Genomic DNA, 17,101 nt, shown 5'->3' on the forward strand with positions numbered 1-17,101 from the left:
TAAAAAACTAAATAGACAAGTGGAGAAAACACCCAGCTGTTGCTAAAAAAAACAACAACATAAAACACGTCCTTCCATCGGTGTACGATTGTCCATGCTGCCTCTGGGTTCATCAACTTAAAAACTGCACCTTTATAAAATGTCTACTTTACATTTTTGGAGAAATGAAATGTTTGCTGTGTGCAATGAGCAACGTTCAAAAATAGATGAGGGGAGGGACGGCTGTTACAACCTAAGCGGTGAGATCGCATTCCTCTCCTCGAATTTGCACACAGACTGCCATCTGCGCCTGCCTTACCAACATGTGGCTGTAAACACGCAGCCACAGGAGGGAGGCTGGAAGCTATTAAAAGCATCTCTGAGCTTATACAGCCAAGCGTCGTTTGGGAGTCTTTCGAAGCTAATCAATAAGCCAATACACGCTAAATCGACACAATAAAAGCTGTTTTCCTGGTGTCTGACTAATCAAGTCTATTAGTTGGTGGCCTAGTGAGCTGAGTCACTGGCCTCTGGTGCATAGATATTCCAGCCACCTGTTACAAAGTGCACGGTACCATCACCGTAGAGTTATAAAGTAAAAGTATTGCTAGTTGCACTTAAAAAGCAGCTGCATTTTAGCATTAGGTTTTAATTGTTTAAAAAGGTTTTCTATAGCTCTATGTCCAACAATAAAGGGTAGCACTAGAAGCGATAGTCAAGATGCAACTGGAATTTCCACCAGGGGTATCGGGCTCCTTCCAAACCACACACCTGTTAAAAACACTGCACTTCTGCAACTTCACACACCAACGAGAACACCAGGCACCCACCCCGCAGGGCCATGTGTCGCGGTCTGAAGTGACAAGGGTGAGAAGCGAAACAAAAGCGGACGCCCCTGCTTATAATTGCAGCCTTTTATTGGCCCACCGTGTGACAGCTTATCTGGGCAGGACTAGCTTTTAATGCCTCTGTGTCAGGTACTTTTTTAAAACACTCTTTTGAACTGAAATGTCGGAATTTCTTCTAGTGGAATGAGAAACAAGCAAAGACGCGTTGCAACTGTTATAATTACGTCGTGGTTTTATAGCGCCTACTTCAACAGTCAAGCAGCGATAAGGGGTTGCGCTACTTGTATAGCGATCTGTGGGTGGGCGCAGCCCCAAAACGGTCGGAACCCAAGACCTTCAGGTTGCACACAGACCTCAGCCGCAATCACTTAACCTTCTCAGCTATCCTACAGGTGCGTGTGTGCTGCTGGGGGGTGCTTTATCGGCGTCAAAAACCCAAAACAACCCCCCATCCCTCTGTGCTCTACAAATGCAAGGCTTACGTTCGGGCACCTTGTGGCTGGGGACCACGGCGCCTTGTGTTACAATCTAAGCACCACATGCACTTTCCCAACTCTGTGCACTGCTTCGCCCGTGGGAGTTGTGTGAATCAGCCAGTCGCGACTCGTATCGCAAATCCTGCTGGGAGGGTCCCGTGGGGGCTGGGGAATTAAAATAATTTTTTTTAAAAAGAAAGAAAACTTACCTGACCGCCGGTCCACGCGGCCTCTGCTGGGCCCTTGGCGCCTTCACTGGAGTGGCAACCCCTCAGCCAATACGGATTGGCTTAGAGCAGGGTTACTCGCCGCCCGCATGCCCATTAGGAGGCCGAGGTTTGAGCCTTTGATCAACCCTTGCTCTCCCAATGGGCATGCGCCACCCAGGGCAGACACTAGTGCGCATGACTGGGCACGGTGGAAAATTCACCTACCTTCACCAGTTATGCGCACTTGTGGCGCTGCCTGCCCCTGGTCTGACAATGCATCATGCATGTCAGTCAACATGACGCCGGACCGTCCACCCCCTTCAGACTCTGAAGGGGGTGGGCGGTCTGACGTCATGCTGACTGACGTGATTGACAGTTCTCCCTCAGTGTCTCTGAACTTAAGTAAACTGAGTCAGTTTACTTAAGTTCACCGACACCGAGGGAGTTGCGGGCAGCTTGTGAGGCAACGCCCCAGCACTCTAATGGACGCACCGCCACTGGTACAGAGGATGCGGTGAGGACGAAGATTTTGGCAGGAGGAGGTGCTGGAGCTTCTTGTAGCCTGAAGATCTCTGGAGTGCAGAGCCTGAAGAGGAACCTGGAAGAAGCACAGGCAGAGACTACTAAGAAGAGCGAGACCAGAAGCAGCAGGTGTGTTCCTTGGTGCAGTCTTAGATTCAGGCCAAGTCCACAGTGCCTAGATGGGTGAAGTTGAAATGATTTCTGGGTGGAATCTTGTCTCATGACATCTGAAGAGCCCCCCACCCACAGGTACACCGTTAAGTACCCAAGTGAAAAGGTTGGGTCGATTCAAGGGTCCCTCTCAGAGGAGGGGCTGGACCGAGGGCTCCCTGAACCGGCTCAAACTGGAGTATGCAAAAGGTCACCAAATGTGCCCTTCAAAGCAGTCTGGTGGCGCTGGCAAGTGCCCCCAGCACAATACACTAAGTCCTATCTGGAACTCCTGTGACAGAAACCTATTGTTCTATCTTCCTCTGCTTGAGTTCAGCTCAGCAGCAGGAGGGCAGAATCGTGTCTGAGGTCGGCAGCAGCACTATCTTGCTGGTAGACCCTGTAAGGCTGTTATCAGGAGCACTGAGGGCTTCTCAAAGGAGTCCCCTGATGCATGGAATCGGGGTATGATTCCAACATGTTTGATACCAAACATGCCCAGGTTTGGCACAGCCAATATATAGTTAGTCATTGTGTAATGACTTCTGGCCACTATATATATATCAAATTTGCTGACCGCACTTACAAAACCTGGAGAATCGACTCAAGAGTTTGTAGTGGGTGTCCTGCTTGTGCAGGTTCAGGGCACCCTCACACTTGCATCCTAGCACCCTGACTTCTGGATTGAAATGCCTACATTAGGGGTGACTTATAGCTTTTAAGTGCAGTGACCTCAGAGGAAAACGTGTATCTGTTAAGGAAGTACAAAGCCTTCTTGGCTTTGTTAACTTCTATTGAAGGTTTACCCATCACTTTTTTTCCTTAGCCTCGACAATTACAAGGTAATTGCGCAAAGGCAGGAACTTTCAGTGGACAGAAGAAGCAGAGAAAGCATATCAACAGCTGAAAATGGCTTTTACTAGCGCCCCTATCCTACAGCACCCAGATCCCACCCAATCATTTATTGTAGAAGCAGATACCTCACAGGTAGAGGTGGGAGGTGCTTTAACCCAAAGGGACAGGGAACAGTGATATTGTATCTATTTGCATTCTTCTCCGATACATTGAGTCCTGCTGAAAGCAATTACATAGTGGGGGCTAGGTAGTTGTTGGTCATAAAGAGGGTTTTTGATTAATGGCGGTATTACTTGTTGGGTTCTCTACATAAAGTCACACTACTAATGAATCACCGAAACTTGAAGTTTTTAAAATCAGACAGTTCCTTATCCATGCATCAATTGGGCTGTACATCGTTTTTTAGCAATTCTGATTACATTATTTAGTTTCAAGCTGGGCCACAACATTGAAAGGCATATGCCTTTCTTGCTTTGATTATGAGGTTCAGGAGCACCCGTCAGAACAACCATACATTATACCACCTGAATGAATAGTAGGGGCCTTGTATACTGAAAAGCAATTCACCCAGGAAGTGGCTATGGTACAGAAAACCAAAGAAGTGAAGCTGATGATATTGCACATGGTGATCAAATGGTATACAATCTATCCTATATCCAAGGGGGTTTATACGTTCCCACTGTCCTGCTTCAACAACAGGCCTTAGAATGGTGCCATATGTACACTCTGGTAGGGCATCCAGGTGAAAAAAATCATTAGAACTCCTTAAGAGATACTATTGGTAGCCTATTCTCACCACAGACACTAAACTATACAAACAGAGAAGCAGTATATAGGCACAAAGTAAGAGCGACCATCAAGCTCCTGCAGGGTTGTTGTTAACTCTCTTACCTACTTTCCTGCTCCTTGGCATACCATTTCCATGGATTTCATAGTTGGATTGCCCAAAACAGAACAGGGTTATTCTACAATTCTGTTATAAAGCACCATTTCATCCGTATGAAGGGATTACCCACCTCTAAAGAGTTGTCTGAGGTGTTCTTGCAAAATATGGTGCGCCTTCATGGTCTTCCATCCATCATCATTTCTGACCGTGATTCTCAGTTTGTTTCCAAATTATGGAGAGGTTTGGGTGACATGCTACAGATAGACATCCATTTGTCCTCAAGCCACCACCAGCAGCCAGAGGGGGGGGGAATCAGAGTGTAGAAAGTATTTACGGTGTCAAGTATTGCATAATGTGTCAGACTGGGTTGTGTATATTTGGCAGTAGATTTTGCCTATAATAACCTCATTCATAGCTCCACTAACTATTCACCATTTTGGAACTATAGTTTTCATCCCAGTTTCCTTTTATTGTCTTCCTCTCTCACACCAACAGTTCCAGCTACAAAAGATTTCATTGATCGTATGCATGATATACAACAGACAGCACATGAAAATGTGATACAGGCTAAGAAAGTGTAGAAAAGGTATGCAGTCCTGATTACAACATTGGTGACAAAGTATGGTTATCTATTCATCACATTGCCTTGAAGGGGTCACACAAATGTAAACCTCAATATATTGGGCCATACAAAATCTCAAAGATGACTAATGACATTGCAATGAAACTGGAGCTGCCTTCCACTTTGCGAATACGTCCTGTATTTCATGTTTCTTTGTTGAAACCGGTCACGTCTGGTACTCGGATCCCTGTGAGATCTGTGCAATTCTTCTTGATGATTAACCTGAGTTTGAAGTCTATGGCATTTTGGACTCTTAAGAGGATACATTGTAAATTGCGCCATCTTATTCATTGGAAGGGATACAGTCCTGAGGACAGCACTTGGGAACCTGCTGGTCACTCACACTCTCCTTGTCAACTTCGTAAATTACATCCCAGATACCCTGATAAACTCAGGCTGGTTGGGGGGTGTTGTCATGTCTGCTGTGTTCCACGGTGCCGGACGAGTGCGGTGGAGCATCTTGGGCATATCTACGGCCTTAAAGGGCAGGAAGTTTCTTGTCGTTCTAGCTGTTTGTGAACCGCAGCTTCCTGCCGTTGCGCCACCTACCTTTGCTTCCGGGTTCTACCTCACTTATCGCAGCGTCCTCCGCAGTCTTCTCACATCTGGCTGATTCTAGTCATGCCTCGTCAGTGGCTGCTTCTTCAGGACAAACTTTATTTCTGATGCTCTATTGTTTCCTAATATAGCGAGAGCCTAATTGCTTCATGTATGTTCACAAAAGTGATGGCAATGGTTACATCTCATCTGTGGAGGTTGGGAGTTCCAGTCTTTCCCTACTTCGATGATTGACTGTCAAAGGCAGGCTCACCCCAGGCAGTCTTCTCCCACCTCCAGACTATGGCGAACCTTCTGCGCTTGCTGGAGTTTACAATCAACGTACCAAAGTCACACCTGACTCCCTTTCAGACGCTCCCTTATATCAGAACTGCTCTGGATACAGTGCAATCGGGCTTATCCTCCAGAGTGACGAGGTTGGGATATTCAGCCTATGATGTCAATGTTTTGGCCTCTATCCTGGATTTTAGTGACAAACACTGTGACGTTGTTGGGCCTCATAGCCTCTCGCATTCTGCTTGTGACTCATGCGAGTTGGCATATGCAGGCTCTGCACTGGGACATAAAGTACCAGTGGGTGCAGCAGCAGGGGAATATCTCCGACATGGTCCAAATCTCTGAGGGTACTTTAAAATATCTGTTAACACATAAAATTCCCGGGCGCATTCCCCAGTATCTGGAGGGTTGGAGGGGAATAATAACCGGAGTATATCCTCCCTTTAGACTATATACCACAAAAAATACTCCAATGGACTGACAAATGGTCAGACTAGATGGTATGTTTCCTGTACCCACGTACAGGGACAAAACAAAAGAGAAACCTATAATTGTGGGAACCTCTCTAGTGGAAGGTTGTGCTAATCACAACCGTCTGTTTTGGGAAAAGCACCTTTTGTTTTTAATTACCCTCACACACCCTAGTGGTGTCATGCTTCATCATCGGGTCACCCCGACCCCTAAAAGTCGGGGAGGGCTCAACCACAGTGTTGGGAGCTCTTCAGATTGTTATTAATCTATCTAGGACCCTAATTAGATATCCCCGATTCATGCCCTTATGCGGTTATAACAAAACATACCCTTATAAAGGCATAAGAATCATGTCCATATTCAGGCATAGCCCATGCAGTCCAAATACGGCAAGGCTACTCCCATAGACTCCTAGAGAGCACAACGTGTTCTTTAAACAAACCAAGCCTCCAGCAGCCCGGGAATTCCCCCTGCTTTTGTTTTGATTTGCACAAGAACTCCTGGAGTCCAGAAAGAACTGTTAGTTCTTGGTGACATCTTATGTCCAACCTTACGTCAAACACGGCACCTTTCAGGTATAAATATACCAACGTTGCCTTAAGCAAACACACAGTGGTGGTTTGGAGCAGAGCGGCTATCTACTTGCCCGACGCCCAGCTGATGCGAGAGCCGAAGGAAGCCGACCCTCCCTTGACGCACTGAGAGAGACGCTGCCTTTTCTCTTGCCGAGAAATCCAGCTCCGGTGTTTCCAGTCACCCTTGCGGGTTGCTGGGAGATCGAGTCCTGAGAGAGAGAGATACAAGACCTCCTACATTCTAGAATCAAGGTACGGAGCTGACTAAACCCTTAAGAGAATTCTTGATTCAGATTCTTGGCAAAAAACCAACTTAACTTAAATTTCAACTTAACTTACTCCTATATGTGTGAGGAATTACAGGATGGGGAGTCCCTATCCTCTCCGTGAAGCGAGGGAAGAGTAGCCACTCCTCGCGGTGTGTGAAGTGTTAGTGTGTCTGTGTGTTGCCAGGCTCCATCTGTAGGGTAGAATCACGAACAGACACAAATAAAGGAATCATAAAAACATTTTAATCAGTGCTTATTACCCAATAGGTGTATCGTGCGTAGCATGCCAATCTTTGTGTGCATGCCGCTATGGGAGGAAAATACCCTTCATTGTGCCACTCATCATGGTCATTCTGTGGCATACTATTTATATGTGACTGACCTATGGAGTGGCGATATAATTCGCATTCTTACACTATCTTTGTGTTAGTATGGGTTGCAGGAAGTAGTTTGTACCAATAAAATCAGTCTCAGATTGCAATTGCAGCCCGTAAATCACCGTCATTAAAGTGTTGATAAATGCATGAAAGACCACATACCATGCATAAATATACACACTCACTCACACACCAACCAGCTGTAAGTATTTGCATCGTAACTTTACCCAAATTGGGAGGGCTGCGCGCATCACACAGGACCGGATCCATATTGTGGGTGGTCCTACAAGTAGTGTTAAAAAAAACGGGAGTGGTCGGCAAGTAAAGGAGCAGTAGGAGGCCTCCTGTTACTCGGAGAAATGAATACGGTAGGAATAATTGCCCTGATACGAGGACACGCGGCGTGTCTCGGAATAACCAGCGAACTTACTTGAATTCAAGTCCTCACCCAGCGTTTCAACCTAATGTGGTTCCAGTCCTCGGCTTGTGCAGGGGTATGGCTCGGGCTGGGGTTTAAATGTACTGGGTTCACGGTAATAGCCGGAAGGAGGAAGAGCGCCTCCCCTATGAAAACAGGAAGTGACGTCATGACGTGAGCATAACAGCATGACGCGCAATCCAATGCATCAAACCCTGAGTAGGGTATCATGGGAATAGTAGTCCCAGACAAGAGGGAAGTCAGTAAAACCTCGAGTTAGATATTCAAACCATGAGTGCTATTCATAAAGTTCGTAATAGCAAGAGAGGAATGAATAAGCCAGTGGTGTGCGCAAGTAGTCCTGAATTCAGGCATGAATATACAGAAAACGTGTGTTGTGTTGCCACTAAAAGTGTCAGTCTCTGACGTTAAGGCGCAGTAGTGGTTCTAAGTTTAAGAGCTCCTAAGGTAGGGACCCCCTCATAGTATGTTAGGGGATTATAGGTGGTCCAGCCTGATCTATGTAATTACAGGATATGGAGATGAAAGAGGTGCAGCCTCACGAGTGTGGTCCAATAAGATATCCCGCACAATGGTGGTAGAATAGTCCATTGCGGACTGCAGATATTAGTATACAGTTTACTGAAAGAGGACACGGTTTATATGTACTCAATGTCAGGGGATAACAGGTTGTCCACCCTGATCTGTGTAATTACAGGATATGGAGATGAAAGGGACGGCGCCTCATGAGTGTGTACCAATAATATATCTTTCACAGTTGTGGTAGAATAGTCCATTGTGGATTGCAGATATTATTATACAGGTTACTGAAAGAGAACACGGTTTTTATGTACTCAATGTCATTCACTGTATATACTTGTATGTGGGACAGTACAAAGAGCCGATGGGGATACTCAAAGGTCAGTAGCCCGGGTGTAAACCCTGTTCATTCATTTCGTTGGCTCTGTTCATTTATTAAGTTGGCTCCATGGGATACCGTCGTTTAATCCTGTTTCGTGAGTTTTCAGACGGTATATCCAACGCTGTTCTTTGTCTAGAAGTCTTTTTTGTAGGTTACAGGTTCCCTTAACTTTCTCGATGACCGTCCACCATACGTCCGTATTGTTGTGTTGTTTTTCTACATAGTGGGCTGTAAGTCCCGTTGCAGTAACTGCTCTCCTGATGGTGCTCCTATGTTCGCTAATGCGTATCTTAACTTTGCGGGATGTCATGCCTACATAGAGCAGGTGACAGGGACATTTGATGAGACAAATGACTGATTCCTTGTTACAATTAGTAGGAGATCTTTAGAAACCACCGCAATGGAGCGCACACCGCTAGCCCCTCCTCCGGATCGCCCCTCGGGATTCTGGTACTTGTAGTTCAATAGTGGATCACCCAGGTGGGTGCAAGTCGGTACTTGTTGGACTGATGAATCTCTAGACCCGATACATGTCCCGGGTTTTTGGGTATCGCCCGAGACATGGCTCGGGTTTCGGGATAACTTCCCTCATCAGTAGAGAAATGGTTAGGGGTGGAGGAGAAGGCCGCCAAACAACCGTCAATGGCCTCGATGCCCGAACCGGCACGCAGGGCAGCATCCAGGAGCCCGTCGGCTCAAAGCTCAAGGGAGCCAATTAATAGAAACCACCGCAATGGAGCGCACACCGCTAGCCCCTCCTCCGGATCGCCCCTCGGGATTCTGGTACTTGTAGTTCAATAGTGGATCACCCAGGTGGGTGCAAGTCGGTACTTGTTGGACTGATGAATCTCTAGACCCGATACATGTCCCGGGTTTTTGGGTATCACCCGAGACATGGCTCGGGTTTCGGGATAACTTCCCTCATCAGTAGAGAAATGGTTAGGGGTGGAGGAGAAGGCCGCCAAACACCCGTCAATGGCCTCGATGCCCGAACCGGCACGCAGGGCAGCATCCAGGAGCCCGTCGGCTCAAAGCTCAAGGGAGCCAATTAATAGAAACCACCGCAATGGAGCGCACACCGCTAGCCCCTCCTCCGGATCGCCCCTCGGGATTCTGGTACTTGTAGTTCAATAGTGGATCACCCAGGTGGGTGCAAGTCGGTACTTGTTGGACTGATGAATCTCTAGACCCGATACATGTCCCGGGTTTTTGGGTATCGCCCGAGACATGGCTCTGGTTTCGGGATAACTTCCCTCATCAATAGAGAAATGGTTAGGGGTGGAGGAGAAGGCCGCCAAACAACCGTCAATGGCCTCGATGCCCGAACCGGCACGCAGGGCAGCATCCAGGAGCCCGTCGGCTCAAAGCTCAAGGGAGCCAATTAATAGAAACCACCGCAATGGAGCGCACACCGCTAGCCCCTCCTCCGGATCGCCCCTCGGGATTCTGGTACTTGTAGTTCAATAGTGGATCACCCAGGTGGGTGCAAGTCGGTACTTGTTGGACTGATGAATCTCTAGACCCGATACATGTCCCGGGTTTTTGGGTATCGCCCGAGACATGGCTCGGGTTTCGGGATAACTTCCCTCATCAGTAGAGAAATGGTTAGGGGTGGAGGAGAAGGCCGCCAAACACCCGTCAATGGCCTCGATGCCCGAACCGGCACGCAGGGCAGCATCCAGGAGCCCGTCGGCTCAAAGCTCAAGGGAGCCAATTAATAGAAACCACCGCAATGGAGCGCACACCGCTAGCCCCTCCTCCGGATCGCCCCTCGGGATTCTGGTACTTGTAGTTCAATAGTGGATCACCCAGGTGGGTGCAAGTCGGTACTTGTTGGACTGATGAATCTCTAGACCTGATACATGTCCCGGGATTTTGGGTATCGCCCGAGACATGGCTCGGGTTTCGGGATAACTTCCCTCATCAGTAGAGAAATGGTTAGGGGTGGAGGAGAAGGCCGCCAAACAACCGTCAATGGCCTCGATGCCCGAACCGGCACGCAGGGCAGCATCCAGGAGCCCGTCGGCTCAAAGCTCAAGGGAGCCAATTAATAGAAACCACCGCAATGGAGCGCACACCGCTAGCCCCTCCTCCGGATCGCCCCTCGGGATTCTGGTACTTGTAGTTCAATAGTGGATCACCCAGGTGGGTGCAAGTCGGTACTTGTTGGACTGATGAATCTCTAGACCCGATACATGTCCCGGGTTTTTGGGTATCGCCCGAGACATGGCTCGGGTTTCGGGATAACTTCCCTCATCAGTAGAGAAATGGTTAGGGGTGGAGGAGAAGGCCGCCAAACAACCGTCAATGGCCTCGATGCCCGAACCGGCACGCAGGGCAGCATCCAGGAGCCCGTCGGCTCAAAGCTCAAGGGAGCCAATTAATAGAAACCACCGCAATGGAGCGCACACCGCTAGCCCCTCCTCCGGATCGCCCCTCGGGATTCTGGTACTTGTAGTTCAATAGTGGATCACCCAGGTGGGTGCAAGTCGGTACTTGTTGGACTGATGAATCTCTAGACCCGATACATATCCCGGGTTTTTGGGTATCGCCCGAGACATGGCTCGGGTTTCGGGATAACTTACCTCATCAGTAGAGAAATGGTTAGGGGTGGAGGAGAAGGCCGCCAAACAACCGTCAATGGCCTCGATGCCCGAACCGGCACGCAGGGCAGCATCCAGGAGCCCGTCGGCTCAAAGCTCAAGGGAGCCAATTAATAGAAACCACCGCAATGGAGCGCACACCGCTAGCCCCTCCTCCGGATCCCCCCTCGGGATTCTGGTACTTGTAGTTCAATAGTGGATCACCCAGGTGGGTGCAAGTCGGTACTTGTTGGACTGATGAATCTCTAGACCCGATACATGTCCCGGGTTTTTGGGTATCGCCCGAGACATGGCTCGGGTTTCGGGATAACTTCCCTCATCAGTAGAGAAATGGTTAGGGGTGGAGGAGAAGGCCGCCAAACAACCGTCAATGGCCTCGATGCCCGAACCGGCACGCAGGGCAGCATCCAGGAGCCCGTCGGCTCAAAGCTCAAGGGAGCCAATTAATAGAAACCACCGCAATGGAGCGCACACCGCTAGCCCCTCCTCCGGATCGCCCCTCGGGATTCTGGTACTTGTAGTTCAATAGTGGATCACCCAGGTGGGTGCAAGTCGGTACTTGTTGGACTGATGAATCTCTAGACCCGATACATGTCCCGGGTTTTTGGGTATCGCCCGAGACATGGCTCGGGTTTCGGGATAACTTCCCTCATCAGTAGAGAAATGGTTAGGGGTGGAGGAGAAGGCCGCCAAACACCCGTCAATGGCCTCGATGCCCGAACCGGCACGCAGGGCAGCATCCAGGAGCCCGTCGGCTCAAAGCTCAAGGGAGCCAATTAATAGAAACCACCGCAATGGAGCGCACACCGCTAGCCCCTCCTCCGGATCGCCCCTCGGGATTCTGGTACTTGTAGTTCAATAGTGGATCACCCAGGTGGGTGCAAGTCGGTACTTGTTGGACTGATGAATCTCTAGACCCGATACATGTCCCGGGTTTTTGGGTATCGCCCGAGACATGGCTCGGGTTTCGGGATAACTTCCCTCATCAGTAGAGAAATGGTTAGGGGTGGAGGAGAAGGCCGCCAAACAACCGTCAATGGCCTCGATGCCCGAACCGGCACGCAGGGCAGCATCCAGGAGCCCGTCGGCTCAAAGCTCAAGGGAGCCAATTAATAGAAACCACCGCAATGGAGCGCACACCGCTAGCCCCTCCTCCGGATCGCCCCTCGGGATTCTGGTACTTGTAGTTCAATAGTGGATCACCCAGGTGGGTGCAAGTCGGTACTTGTTGGACTGATGAATCTCTAGACCCGATACATGTCCCGGGTTTTTGGGTATCGCCCGAGACATGGCTCGGGTTTCGGGATAACTTCCCTCATCAGTAGAGAAATGGTTAGGGGTGGAGGAGAAGGCCGCCAAACACCCGTCAATGGCCTCGATGCCCGAACCGGCACGCAGGGCAGCATCCAGGAGCCCGTCGGCTCAAAGCTCAAGGGAGCCAATTAATAGAAACCACCGCAATGGAGCGCACACCGCTAGCCCCTCCTCCGGATCGCCCCTCGGGATTCTGGTACTTGTAGTTCAATAGTGGATCACCCAGGTGGGTGCAAGTCGGTACTTGTTGGACGGATGAATCTCTAGACCCGATACATGTCCCGGGATTTTGGGTATCGCCCGAGACATGGCTCGGGTTTCGGGATAACTTCCCTCATCAGTAGAGAAATGGTATGGGGTGGAGGAGAAGGCCGCCAAACAACCGTCAATGGCCTCGATGCCCGAACCGGCACGCAGGGCAGCATCCAGGAGCCCGTCGGCTCAAAGCTCAAGGGAGCCAATTAATAGAAACCACCGCAATGGAGCGCACAGCGCTAGCCCCTCCTCCGGATCGCCCCTCGGGATTCTGGTACTTGTAGTTCAATAGTGGATCACCCAGGTGGGTGCAAGTCGGTACTTGTTGGACTGATGAATCTCTAGACCCGATACATGTCCCGGGTTTTTGGGTATCGCCCGAGACATGGCTCGGGTTTCGGGATAACTTCCCTCATCAGTAGAGAAATGGTTAGGGGTGGAGGAGAAGGCCGCCAAACAACCGTCAATGGCCTCGATGCCCGAACCGGCACGCAGGGCAGCATCCAGGAGCCCGTCGGCTCAAAGCTCAAGGGAGCCAATTAATAGAAACCACCGCAATGGAGCGCACACCGCTAGCCCCTCCTCCGGATCGCCCCTCGGGATTCTGGTACTTGTAGTTCAATAGTGGATCACCCAGGTGGGTGCAAGTCGGTACTTGTTGGACTGATGAATCTCTAGACCCGATACATATCCCGGGTTTTTGGGTATCGCCCGAGACATGGCTCGGGTTTCGGGATAACTTACCTCATCAGTAGAGAAATGGTTAGGGGTGGAGGAGAAGGCCGCCAAACAACCGTCAATGGCCTCGATGCCCGAACCGGCACGCAGGGCAGCATCCAGGAGCCCGTCGGCTCAAAGCTCAAGGGAGCCAATTAATAGAAACCACCGCAATGGAGCGCACACCGCTAGCCCCTCCTCCGGATCGCCCCTCGGGATTCTGGTACTTGTAGTTCAATAGTGGATCACCCAGGTGGGTGCAAGTCGGTACTTGTTGGACTGATGAATCTCTAGACCCGATACATGTCCCGGGTTTTTGGGTATCGCCCGAGACATGGCTCGGGTTTCGGGATAACTTCCCTCATCAGTAGAGAAATGGTTAGGGGTGGAGGAGAAGGCCGCCAAACAACCGTCAATGGCCTCGATGCCCGAACCGGCACGCAGGGCAGCATCCAGGAGCCCGTCGGCTCAAAGCTCAAGGGAGCCAATTAATAGAAACCACCGCAATGGAGCGCACACCGCTAGCCCCTCCTCCGGATCGCCCCTCGGGATTCTGGTACTTGTAGTTCAATAGTGGATCACCCAGGTGGGTGCAAGTCGGTACTTGTTGGACTGATGAATCTCTAGACCCGATACATGTCCCGGGTTTTTGGGTATCGCCCGAGACATGGCTCGGGTTTCGGGATAACTTCCCTCATCAGTAGAGAAATGGTTAGGGGTGGAGGAGAAGGCCGCCAAACAACCGTCAATGGCCTCGATGCCCGAACCGGCACGCAGGGCAGCATCCAGGAGCCCGTCGGCTCAAAGCTCAAGGGAGCCAATTAATAGAAACCACCGCAATGGAGCGCACACCGCTAGCCCCTCCTCCGGATCGCCCCTCGGGATTCTGGTACTTGTAGTTCAATAGTGGATCACCCAGGTGGGTGCAAGTCGGTACTTGTTGGACTGATGAATCTCTAGACCCGATACATGTCCCGGGTTTTTGGGTATCGCCCGAGACATGGCTCGGGTTTCGGGATAACTTCCCTCATCAGTAGAGAAATCGTTAGGGGTGGAGGAGAAGGCCGCCAAACAACCGTCAATGGCCTCGATGCCCGAACCGGCACGCAGGGCAGCATCCAGGAGCCCGTCGGCTCAAAGCTCAAGGGAGCCAATTAATAGAAACCACCGCAATGGAGCGCACACCGCTAGCCCCTCCTCCGGATCGCCCCTCGGGATTCTGGTACTTGTAGTTCAATAGTGGATCACCCAGGTGGGTGCAAGTCGGTACTTGTTGGACTGATGAATCTCTAGACCCGATACATGTCCCGGGTTTTTGGGTATCGCCCGAGACATGGCTCGGGTTTCGGGATAACTTCCCTCATCAGTAGAGAAATGGTTAGGGGTGGAGGAGAAGGCCGCCAAACAACCGTCAATGACCTCGATGCCCGAACCGGCATGCAGGGCAGCATCCAGGAGGCCGTCGGCTCAAAGCTCAAGGGAGCCAATTAATAGAAACCACCGCAATGGAGCGCACACCGCTAGCCCCTCCTCCGGATCGCCCCTCGGGATTCTGGTACTTGTAGTTCAATAGTGGATCACCCAGGTGGGTGCAAGTCGGTACTAGTTGGACTGATGAATCTCTAGACCCGATACATGTCCCGGGTTTTTGGGTTTCGCCCGAGACATGGCTCGGGTTTCGGGATAACTTCCCTCATCAGTAGAAAAATGGTTAGGGGTGGAGGAGAAGGCCGCCAAACAACCGTCAATGGCCTCGATGCCCGAACCGGCACGCAGGGCAGCATCCAGGAGCCCATCGGCTCAAAGCTCAAGGGAGCCAATTAATAGAAACCACCGCAATGGAGCGCACACCGCTAGCCCCTCCTCCGGATCGCCCCTCGGGAATCTGGTACTTGTAGTTCAATAGTGGATCACCCAGGTGGGTGCAAGTCGGTACTTGTTGGACTGATGAATCTCTAGACCCGATACATGTCCCGGGTTTTTGGGTATCGCCCGAGACATGGCTCGGGTTTCGGGATAACTTCCCTCATCAGTAGAGAAATGGTTAGGGGTGGAGGAGAAGGCCGCCAAACAACCGTCAATGGCCTCGATGCCCGAACCGGCACGTAGGGCAGCATCCAGGAGCCCGTCGGCTCAAAGCTCAAGGGAGCCAATTAATAGAAACCACCGCAATGGAGCGCACACCGCTAGCCCCTCCTCCGGATCGCCCCTCGGGATTCTGGTACTTGTAGTTCAATAGTGGATCACCCAGGTGGGTGCAAGTCGGTACTTGTTGGACTGATGAATCTCTAGACCCGATACATGTCCCGGGTTTTTGGGTATCGCCCGAGACATGGCTCGGGTTTCGGGATAACTTCCCTCATCAGTAGAGAAATGGTTAGGGGTGGAGGAGTAGGCCGCCAAACAACCGTCAATGGCCTCGATGCCCGAACCGGCACGCAAGGCAGCATCCAGGAGCCCGTCGGCTCAAAGCTCAAGGGAGCCAATTAATAGAAACCACCGCAATGGAGCGCACACCGCTAACCCCTCCTCCGGATCGCCCCTCGGGATTCTGGTACTTGTAGTTCAATAGTGGATCACCCAGGTGGGTGCAAGTCGGTACTTGTTGGACTGATGAATCTCTAGACCCGATACATGTCCCGGGTTTTTGGGTATCGCCCGAGACATGGCTCGGGTTTCGGGATAACTTCCCTCATCAGTAGAGAAATGGTTAGGAGTGGAGGAGAAGGCCGCCAAACAACCGTCAATGGCCTCGATGCCCGAACCGGCATGCAGGGCAGCATCCAGGAGCCCGTCGGCTCAAAGCTCAAGGGAGCCAATTAATAGAAACTACCGCAATGGAGCGCACACCGCTAGCCCCTCCTCCGGATCGCCCCTCGGGATTCTGGTACTTGTAGTTCAATAGTGGATCACCCAGGTGGGTGCAAGTCGGTACTTGTTGGACTGATGAATCTCTAGACCCGATACATGTCCCGGGTTTTTGGGTATCGCCCGAGACATGGCTCGGGTTTCGGGGTAACTTCCCTCATCAGTAGAGAAATGGTTAGGGGTGGAGGAGAAGGCCGCCAAACAACCGCCAATGGCCTCGATGCCCGAACCGGAAGGCAGGGCAGCATCCAGGAGCCCGTCGGCTCAAAGCTCAAGGGAGCCAATTAATAGAAACCACCGAAATGGAGCGCACACCGCTAGCCCCTCCTCCGGATTGCCCCTCAGGATTCTGGTACTTGTAGTTCAATAGTGGATCACCCAGGTGGGTGCAAGTCGGTACTTGTTGGACTGATGAATCTCTAGACCCGATACATGTCCCGGGTTTTTGGGTATCGCCCGAGACATGGCTCGGGTTTCGGGATAACTTCCCTCATCAGTAGAGAAATGGTTAGGGGTGGAGGAGAAGGCCGCCAAACAACCGTCAATGGCCTCGATACCCAAAAACCCGGGACATGTATCGGGTCTAGAGATTCATCAGTCCAACAAGTACCGACTTGCACCCACCTGGGTGATCCACTACTGAACTACAAGTACCAGAATCCCGAGGGGCGATCCGGAGGAGGGGCTAGCGGTGTGCGCTCCATTGCGGTGGTCTTTACTAATTGGCTCCCTTGAGCTTTGAGCCGACGGGCTCCTGGATGCTGCCCTGCGTGCCGGTTCGGGCATCGAGGCCATTGACTGTTGTTTGGCGGCCTTCTCCTCCACCCCATAACCATTTTCTCTACTGATGAGGGAAGTTATCCCGAAACCCGAGCCATGTCTCGGGCGATACCCAAAAACCTGGGACATGTATCGGGTCTAGAGATTCATC

Source organism: Lissotriton helveticus, chromosome 5_1 (genome assembly GCF_964261635.1).
Source record: "Lissotriton helveticus chromosome 5_1, aLisHel1.1, whole genome shotgun sequence".
Lineage (NCBI taxonomy): Eukaryota > Metazoa > Chordata > Amphibia > Caudata > Salamandridae > Lissotriton > Lissotriton helveticus.